Source organism: Halichoerus grypus, chromosome 8, assembly GCF_964656455.1.
Source record: "Halichoerus grypus chromosome 8, mHalGry1.hap1.1, whole genome shotgun sequence".
Lineage (NCBI taxonomy): Eukaryota > Metazoa > Chordata > Mammalia > Carnivora > Phocidae > Halichoerus > Halichoerus grypus.
Window position 1 is genome coordinate 68,467,240 of NC_135719.1, and position 7,500 is coordinate 68,474,739.

At 41.1% G+C, this 7,500-nt stretch overlaps 1 pseudogene; it reads left to right on the forward strand.

Moving 5' to 3' along the window:
• The first annotated feature begins 140 nt into the window (after positions 1-140).
• On the forward strand, positions 141-249 carry LOC118553112 (U5 spliceosomal RNA; annotated as a pseudogene).
• Positions 250-7,500: the final 7,251 nt, after the last annotated feature.

Genomic DNA, 7,500 nt, shown 5'->3' on the forward strand with positions numbered 1-7,500 from the left:
GTCTAGTTTTTTGGTTTTCCTCATCTAAGTTTATCCATTTATTGAGTTACCAGATCTTTAGCCTAAGTCAATTGAAAAATTTCCCATTCTCGGGCTTTGAAAAAATTTAATACAGATCCTTGGTAAGAATACAAGGTTGATAACTCTGATTTCTCTTCAGAGTACATAAATCTTTTGCTTTTTACCAAAGATTTCCATGGAAAGATACTGAGTTTTTAGCCAATTTTTGAGGCCTTATTTCTATGAGGCTACTTTTAAAAAAGAATACAAGGTTGAATATAGCTGAAGAAACATGGTTTGACCTCATGCTTCATGTATGAAATCTGAAATGAACCCAGTTACCTTATCAGATATGGACATGAATAAACCCTGGGAAACAAAGGGCTTAACACCTAGGCATCTGGCAAGGCTATGGGTGGGCCGGATACTAAATAACTGGGAGGAATATGATCAGAAGGTGGAAAGGCTGCTCTGTATTTCTTGTTTCTAAATTCACCACAGACTACCTCCAACTTGCAGGAAGGATCAAAGCTGGATGTTGATGAAATGAGTGTTCTCAGCTATGTAGTAGTTAGTTCTAGAATTCTAACCTAGAAATGACTTAAAAGCCCAGGTTATACCTTCCATTATGCTACCTCTCAGATGGTGCCATCAACCATTATTATCTCATTAGTTTTGGTGAGGGGAGAGAAAAGGCAGGGGTGGGGGCGGGGATTGTCAAGAGAACGTGGATGTGTGCCAGACCTAAATTGGTAGTTCATTGGTGCCTCTCCTCTTGAGTACTGCCTAGTGTGGTGCATTATGAGTAATTGGGCTTGTTCTCTCCAGAAAAATTACCCACATTTTCTGTAAGTGTTTACCAGATTAAGCATGCCCTCCACCTTTAACCCTATACATGCATCATACTCAGTTAAGGAATTATTCGCTTCTCAAGCTCTACTCATTAGAACACTTACAAGTTTTGTCAGCAGCGTTTACTCTGTGCCTCTGGAGCAGCACTCAGTATGGACTAGTGCTGGATTCCAGTTTCATAATTAGAGATGTGGACCAGATTGAGAACTGAAGTTGGACAATGATTTTTGCTTCTCCAACTTACCTGAATATTTTTGTTCTAAAATTCTGGTATGGAGCCTGGTGCAGTTATGAGAGTTAATGAAAAACTTTTACCTCATTTAGTGATTGTACTTCTTTTTAGACCAGAAAAACGAGTTAAGGAAGGAGAGAATTTCTTATTTTGAATCTCTACTCTGTCAGGGTCTCAAAAACAGTGTATCATACCATTGATATGAAAACAAAGTTAAGAACAACTCTTCTGGGATATGTTCTTCAAAGACCAGTGCTGTCACTTCTATGTGTGCTTTCTGGATTTTACCACCAACTGTCCATTTTTTATCTTTCTGCAAATTTAACCCTCCTTAGTGATGTTAGGAAGTTGACATGGAACAATAATGTTCCAGTAGTGCCCAGGCATTGTTTGGTCTTCTCTTTCTGTGATCTCAGACCTTGAAGTCCTGGTTTATTCTCTATGCATTTGTAATCCCAAACCCAATCTTAACAACTCATGCCTACTCTGGGACCCATCTCACATGACATCTTTTGGAAAACACTCTCATATGACAGCCCCAAATGTAGCCAACTACTCTTTTCCTGTGGGAGAGACGCCTGTGCTCTTTGGAGAATCTGGTGAATAAGAGAACTAGTCACTAAGGTGAGTTCTTAATCATAGGGACCATCCAGGGGCGCCTGGGTGGCTCAGTTGGTTAAGCAACTGCCTTCGGCTCAGGTCATGATCCCAGGGTCCTGGGATCGAGCCCCACATCGGGCTCCCTGCTCGGCGGGAAGCCTGCTTCTCCCTCTCCCACTCCCCCTGCTTGTGTTCCCTCTCTCGCTGTCTCTGTCAAATAAATTTAAAAAATCTTAAAAAAAAAAAATCATAGGGACCATCCAATAATGTCTAGTGTGACATTAAAACTAAACTCAGCTTTTTGACTGGAGTAATGAAGGGGATATAAAATAGCATTAGGCTGGCAAGGAAGGTCATGAGTCCTCACTGATCATGTTTGGACTTGATGTTTAAAGAGAGAAGAAAAATATGTAGAGCAGAAATTATGAAATTTATAATCAGCCTCAGAGTAGATTGAGATTTCCTTGGATGTCAATAATTATGTAAACAAAAGATTTCTGTCATTCCACAGTTTAAAGACTGTTCACTTATCTTTCTTGGTCAATGACATAAAGCACTTGGTTGGGAAGGGGCAGTTCCTTGACTAGGGGAAGGAACTGGGTCTATCTAGTTCACTTCGCTATCCCCAACATAGTAGATGCTTAATAAATACTTGCTGGTTGGAGGTCCAATTTGATACTCAAATAAATTATATTTGAATATTACTATTGTACATACCATGCACAAACGGATGTCAAAATTCATTTAATTAGTGTGTGGGGGGAGTATTAAAGTTTTAAAGACCTCCTATTTAAGAGTTTTTAAAATTCAACTGTTTTAACCTGGGTAAACGTGGTAGGCTCCCTGGTGTTACTCCTAGCTTTATAGATTACACTCAAACCTTCTTCCTGATTGCAATTTCCTGCTGATCTTCATGCCCTTTTGTTCAACAATGGACCATGGTTATCCCATATCCTTTGCAAATGAAGTGAGCTAACTTTGCCAAAAGGCTAATCTGAGGATGTAGGAACATGCAATTAAATGTGCTCATGAGCAGATACACACAGGATCTTACTAGGATGTGGTGATGCTTCGCTGGGCATGACTTGGTGTGTAACAAAGTTTAATACAGGGAGAGGAAAAACCTTGCCCTAATATTTATGCAAAAAGTCATTTGCCACCTAAATGGCAGTCTAAAGCTAGAAAATAAGTTGTAAATTTAGGATATTATACTACATTATGCTTTTCTCATTCCCTAGCGTTTGTCCACATTTTTAGGCTTTTCATTAGAGCCTCTCAACATCTGATTCCTATGTAGACTTTTACTATTTCAGAAAAAGTTAGTAAAGCAGATCTTCCTTATGTATGGATATACCAGCAACTTAAGCCATACTTAAGAGGAAAAAACCAACTTTGCCATCACCTTTCTTTCTCCCAAAGAACTCAACTGAAAAGGCAGTTTAGACCTCAATCCACTGAATTTAAATTTGGACAATTGAGTTCAGCCAACAATTTTTTTGGGGGGGGGCAGGAGAGACAGAAGGAGAGGGAGAGAGAGAATTTTAAGCAAGCTCCACACTTAGCATGGAGCCCAACGTGGGACTTGATTTCACAACCCTGAGACCATGACCTGAGCCGAAATCAGGAATTGGATGCTTAACTGAGCCACCCAGGGGCCTCCAGACAACAATTTTTATTTCCAGGGCACAACACATGGTAAATGTTCAATTACGTAACATGAAGGATGGATATATGTTTGATTCAGGCTAAAATTAGTAATAAATAGTGAGTTGTAATGTTAAGATCAGAGATTATCCCCAGAAAATCAAAATATATTGTAAAGTCATAGTAATTACTTTGATATTGGTGCCAGAATAGACAAATAGATAGAAGGAACAAAGAATCCCTGTATAGGGATGCCTGGGTGGTTCAGTTGGTTAAGTGTCTGCCTTCAACTCAGTTCATGATCCCAGGGTCCTGGGATTGAGCCCCATATTGGGCTCTCTGCTAAGTGTGGAGCCTGCTTCTCCTCTCCCTCTGCCTGCCACTCTGCCTGCTTGTGCTCTTTCTCTCTCTCTGTCAAGTTAATAAATAAAATCTTTAAAAAAATAATAAAACTAGTAGCAGAACAAGTCCTTACTATGTGCTGGCACTGTGCTGAACATTATCTCATTTAATTATCACAGCAACTCTACGAAGAATTAACTATTACTTTTCCTATTTTAAAGATGAGAAAATGAAAGTAAAGTAAGATTAACAGGCCTCATGCCACACAGCTGAATGTGGTAAAGCCAGGCATCACACCAGGATGGGTCTAATGATGGAGCCCAGAATCTTAGCCAGTCTACTTGACCATGATGTGGCAACATGACCAAGTGGCTCCTGACAACAGGAAAAGGTGGTGGAAGAATCAGAGATCGCACTGAGAACTCTAGGTTTGGAGATTAAAATGGTAACTCTATTGAAAGAAATGTGTAGTTGGGAAAGAGAGGAAGTTTAAAGGGGGGAATGAATTTTGTTTCAGATGTGTTGAGTATGTCAATATGGTATACATAGATCAATTTCCCCAGGGCTAAGATGGGGTTTAATGGGACACAAGTGAGTTTTTAGGCCCAATCTATAAATTAAAGGTGTTAGTTTTAATGGGGAGGAGATAGTAAAGCCAATTTTCAAATTTAAAGACACACATTATTTTTGTTAACTTGATCCTCTGTGTTGCATTTACATGGTGATAAGTAAGTTTTTAAAAGATTTTATTTATTTCTTTGACAGAGAGAGAGACAGCGAGAGAGGGAACACAAGCAGGGGGAGTGGGAGAGGGAGAAGTAGGCTTCCTGCCGAGCAGGGAGCCTGATGCAGGACTCGATCCCAGGACCCTGAGATCATGACCCGAGCTGAAGGCAGACACTTAACTGACTGAGCCACTCGGGTGCCCCATACATGACAATAAATAATTTTTTTAACAAGTAACATATTTCCACTCCCTGACGTCAGGGACATTCACTCAGTCAAGTGACAGGTGAATTTGAAAAATCTAGAGAACATAAGTTATCATCGTTGTTCTGCATTCTGCAGAAAACTTTGGTGGTAACTTGAGTCCCTTGTAAGGCTCAGCTATTTCCAGATGCTGGACCCCGCCTGTGGTTTCTCAACAAACACCCTCACCCTTATTTATTATATCAAATAAGTTGTCAACAACCCATAGTCCTGCCTTCTTCATTACCAAAAAGTCTGAGTCAATTGCTGAGGTAATCACCATAGGTAACTATACTAGGACGGTGGCCAAACTACCCAGAAATGGAATGAAATGGGCTATTGGGCAGTGAAGTACATTACCGACTGGTCAATCTCTGTAGACAGGGGCTCCTTCAGCAAAAATAAGGAAGGCAAGAAAAGAGAAGGGCCCTACTTGAGCAGACATAGGCTTTTTAAATAGTCATAATTGCTTCTGTTTATTGAGAGCTGACTGTGCCCAGAAGTGAGCCAAGCGCTTTCAAGAATTATCTCCTGTAATCCTCACAACCCTGTAAAGAGGTACTATTATCATGTCCCTGTTGAAGATGAGGAAACTGAGGCTTAGGGAAGGGATGTAATGTATTCATGGACACAGGCTAATCATAGGGACAGGATTCAAACTCAGGTTTGAGAATCCTATAGTAATCCAGTCTCAAGATAGCTCCAAGGCTTGGACTGAATCCCACAGCACTGCACTAATCTGCCTTGTAAGAACAACCACCATGACAAAATGCCTTTGACATTTTACAGACCCAAACTGGAATAGTCGAGTTAGCGTCAAGGGAAGTACCTCTGAGAATGCACTGCTGGTCGGACTGGCCATACCGTCAGCATCAGCCCTGCCCCTGGAATGCCAAAACTCCCTCCATGCATTGTCAGCCCAGCAACCTGAAACCCATTTCTGTTGACTTTGAGACCTAAACCTTACATAACCCTTCACTGTCTCTACTTCTTTTACAGGCCCATGATTTCATGCCACGATAAAGTCAAATAACCCAGGCATTGGTTTCTGTTGCAGCAGCTGAACACACGCCATCAAGGGAAACCATTGTCCTTTTGTCCAGATCAAACAACCAAGCATGAAACTATGATGGAAATGTATGGCATTTCCCCGGGGCTGATGTAATAAAGTTAGCTGCCCCAGGTGCCCAATCCCTGTATTGTAACTTGGATGGCCAAGTTTTGGGACTAGTGCTAGAGGGTGAGTTAACCTGGAAGTCATTCTCTCATCCAGAAATGTTGCTACTGTTCTGTCAAGTTCCTTAGAAACCAGACTGCTTTTAGCTCCTGGTTTCATATCTATAAACTTATTTGCTGTAGGTCAAAAGTTGAGAGTAGGCATTGACTTCCAGATCCTGGGATAACTACCCCCAAGGAAGAAACGATGTCTATCCTGATATTAGACCTATTAGACCCCTCTGGGAGGCATCTTCCTTACCCCTTCTTGAGAGAATAAGTGTCATTTTCAAGGGACTGTGAGTAATTCTCTGGGCTAGGGCTGATGGAAACAGCCACTGTTTTGAATTTTGGAACTTAGGTTAATGGTTACACTCAGCACTTCATCTGCCCCAGTCCTGAGGTTTTGTTCAAATCACGGGACACATTGTCTCATTCTTAAAAATTGTCCAAATGTTCTCTTTTTGAGAACATATTGATGCTATATTTACAAGGAAATGGGGACTCCCATTTTCCTCCCTCTAATGTAAATCTTGAGTTTCTGCCTTCACAGAAACTCCATTTTATTGATTCATTTGTAGTTATTTATGGGGTCATAAATAATGGGCTGTGAAAAAAGATGGAGGCACAAGAGAAGGAGACCAAGATCTCTGTAAAGCAGCAAAACTCTTACCTGACCCAAGTCAACACTTCTCAAGAGATGAAGCCATCTCTCATTCAGGGCTTCTGGTGAAAGTAGAATAGCTAAGCCACGTAGCTGTCCTTAAATTCCGGCCTGGCCCATTGCCTTGTTACAGGATTTCGTCAGCCAAAGTTAGAGAACAGCCATAACTTGCCTTAATGATTTTTGCCCAAAGTCTGTCCCAGCCAATGACAATCCAAACTAGAGTAATCATTTACATCACCACAGACTGATGCAGAATGATCTTAACCTGATTTCCTGTCAGGTTCTGAATAAACCTTCTATCATCTATCACCTAGAGATGACTCTTCCTCTGGTTTAAATTGTTTTTCAGGGAGTTGCTTGAGCTCATTCCACATGTGAGTTGGACCTTCCCAGAACAGGCAGGGAATTTTCAGGCACAGGTGGAGTCCTAGGTCCTGCAACAGGGTTTTAGGTGCTATGGAATTATTGAATGCAAACCAAGGAAGGGTTCTCCTTATCTCTTTGTTCAAAAGACCAGAGGGGGCTTCACGCCATGGCTAAAACCCAGTCACAGAAACTCAGTGTGGAATGTACTCAGTCAACTAGAGAATATTCAGCAAGTAAAGAAAAGATCAGAATGACATACTCTTTGTAGAGAAATAGTACATGCCCTTTTAGTAGAAGTGGAAAAGGCAAGACCCTTCTGGGCAGGCACAGGGTGTATAGGAAGGGAACACAGTTTAGAACCTGGATTCACCACTGGATGAAGTGAGGGAAATCACATAATCTCTTTGGGACACAGTTTTCTCATCTGTAAAATGGGTTTGATAGTACCTACCTCACAAGGTGTATAAAGATCAAATGAAGCAGGTGTTTTGCATGGTACTTGGCAAGTAGGACACACTCAAAACAAATGTTGGTTTCCATCTCCTATTCTGCTTCCTAAAGTTCACATTAATCCCAGATCATTCTGGGTTCTACCACCCTCAGACCTGGGCAA